This window comes from Schistocerca nitens, chromosome 3, assembly GCF_023898315.1.
Source record: "Schistocerca nitens isolate TAMUIC-IGC-003100 chromosome 3, iqSchNite1.1, whole genome shotgun sequence".
NCBI classification, from domain to species: Eukaryota; Metazoa; Arthropoda; class Insecta; order Orthoptera; family Acrididae; genus Schistocerca; species Schistocerca nitens.
The window spans coordinates 372682346-372684717 of NC_064616.1; the positions used below are offsets into that span (position 1 = coordinate 372682346).

Here is a 2372-nt window from a genome sequence, read left to right on the forward strand (position 1 = left end):
AGCACTGAAAGACCTGAGTCGAAACAAGGCCCCGGGAGTAGACAACATTCCATTAGAACTACTGACGGCCTTGGGAGAGCCAGTCCTGACAAAACTCTACCATCTGGTGAGCAAGATGTATGAGACAGGCGAAATACCATCAGACTTCAAGAAGAGTATAATAATTCCAATCCCAAAGAAATCAGGTGTTGACAGATGCCAAAATTACCGAACTATCATATATGTCGGTAGTATCTGTTCCCGAAAGAACAGTTACCGTGGATGACCATGCAGCTTTGCTAGAAATGAAATGATAATTAAATGGACACCCTAGCTGCAAACAGGCGTTGATGTACTTCATTGGGGACATGTTGAAAATGTGTGCCCCGACCGGGACTCGAACCCGGGATCTCCTGCTTACATGGCAGACGCTCTATCCAACTGAGCCACCGCGGGCACAGAGGATAGTGCGTCTGCAGGGACTTATCCCTTGCACGCTCCCCGTGAGATTCACCTTCCCAACAGGTCTACACCACTACATTCGTAGTGCGCCTAATAGATGTTTGCCCATCATACTCATTACTCGTGGCAGATTAATCTACCAAGTCCCGTACGAGTTCGGGCATAGCGTGTGCGTTCGCACAAGAAGGTCAATGGCCGGGAAGCCATATTTAACTATATAGTTAAGAGACCTTTTGAGAAAAGAGAGCCACTTGTATGAATATCAAGAGCTCAGATGGAAACCCAGTTTTAAGCAAAGAAGGGAAAGCAGAAAGGTGGAAGGAGTATATAGAGGGTCTATACAAGGGCGATGTACTTAACTATATAGTTAACTAACTATATAACTATATAGTTAAATATGGCTTCCCGGCCATTGACCTTCTTGTGCGAACGCACACGCTATGCCCGAACTCGTACGGGACTTGGTAGATTAATCTGCCACGAGTAATGAGTATGATGGGCAAACATCTATTAGGCGCACTACGAATGTAGTGGTGTGGACATGTTGGGAAGGTGGATCTCACGGGGAGCGTGCAAGGGATAAGTCCCTGCAGACGCACTATCCTCTGTGCCCGCGGTGGCTCAGTTGGATAGAGCGTCTGCCATGTAAGCAGGAGATCCCGGGTTCGAGTCCCGGTCGGGGCACACATTTTCAACATGTCCCCAATGAAGTACATCAACGCCTGTTTGCAGCTAGGGTGTCCATTTAATTATCATTTCATACCGAACTATCAGTTTAGTAAGTCACAACTGCAAAATACTAATGCGAATTCTTTACAGACGAATGGAAAAACTGGTAGAAGCCGACCTCGGGGAAGATCAGTTTGGATTCCGTAGAAATGTTGGAACACGTGAGGCAATACTGACCTTACGACTTAACTTAGAAGAAAGATTAAGGAAAGGCAAACCTACGTTTCTAGCATTTGTAGACTTAGAGAAAGTTTTTGACAATGTTGACTGGAATACTCTCTTTGAAATTCTAAAGGTGGCAGGGGTAAAATACAGATAGCGAAAGGCTATTTACAATTTGTACAGAAACCAGATGGCAGTTATAAGAGTCGAGGGGCACGAAAGGGAAGCAGTGGTTGGGAATGGAGTAAGACAGGGTTGTAGCCTCTCCCCGATGCTATTCAATCTGTATATTGAGCAAGCAGTAAAAAAAACAAAAGAAAAGTTTGAAGTAGGCATTAAAATTCATGGAGAAGAAATAAAAACTTTGAGGTTTGCCGATGACATTGTAATTCTGTCAGAGACAGCAAAGGACTTGGAAGAGCAGTTGAATGGAATGGACAATGTCTTGAAAGGAGGATATAAGATGAACATCAACAAAAGCAAAACGAGGATAATGGAATGTAGTCGAATTAAGTCGGGTGATGGTGAGGGAATTAGATTAGGAAATGAGACGCTTAAAGTAGTAAAGGAGTTTTGCTATTTGGGGAGCAAAATAACTGATGATGGTCGAAGTAGAGAGGATATAAAATGTAGACTGGCAATGGCAAGGAAAGCGTTTCTGAAGAAGAGAAATTTGTTAACAGCGAGTATAGATTTAAATGTCAGGAAGTCGTTTCTGAAAGTTCAAAAATGGCTCTGAGCACTATGGGACTTAACATCTTAGGTCATCAGTCCCCTAGAACTTAGAACTACTTAAACCTAACTAACCTAAGGACATCACACACATCCATGCCCGAGGCAGGATTCGAACCTGCGACCGTAGCAGTCACGCGGTTCCGGACTGAAGCGCCTAGAACCGCACGGCCACCGCGGCCGGCTTTCTGAAAGTATTTGTATGGAGTGTAGCCATGTATGGAAGTGAAACATGGATGATAAATAGTTTAGACAAGAAGAGAATAGAAGCTTTTGAAATGTTGTGCTACAGAAGAATGCTGAAGATT

General features: G+C 44.0%; 2 non-coding genes across 2 annotated transcripts; one reads left to right on the plus strand and one right to left on the minus strand.

Moving 5' to 3' along the window:
- Positions 1-361: 361 nt before the first annotated feature.
- Trnat-ugu (transfer RNA threonine (anticodon UGU)) lies at positions 362-436 on the minus strand. Its single transcript has one exon. It is a non-coding gene; the product is annotated as a tRNA-Thr (tRNA).
- Positions 437-1050: 614 nt separating this feature from the next.
- Trnat-ugu (transfer RNA threonine (anticodon UGU)) lies at positions 1051-1125 on the plus strand. Its single transcript has one exon. It is a non-coding gene; the product is annotated as a tRNA-Thr (tRNA).
- The last annotated feature ends 1247 nt before the right edge of the window (positions 1126-2372 follow it).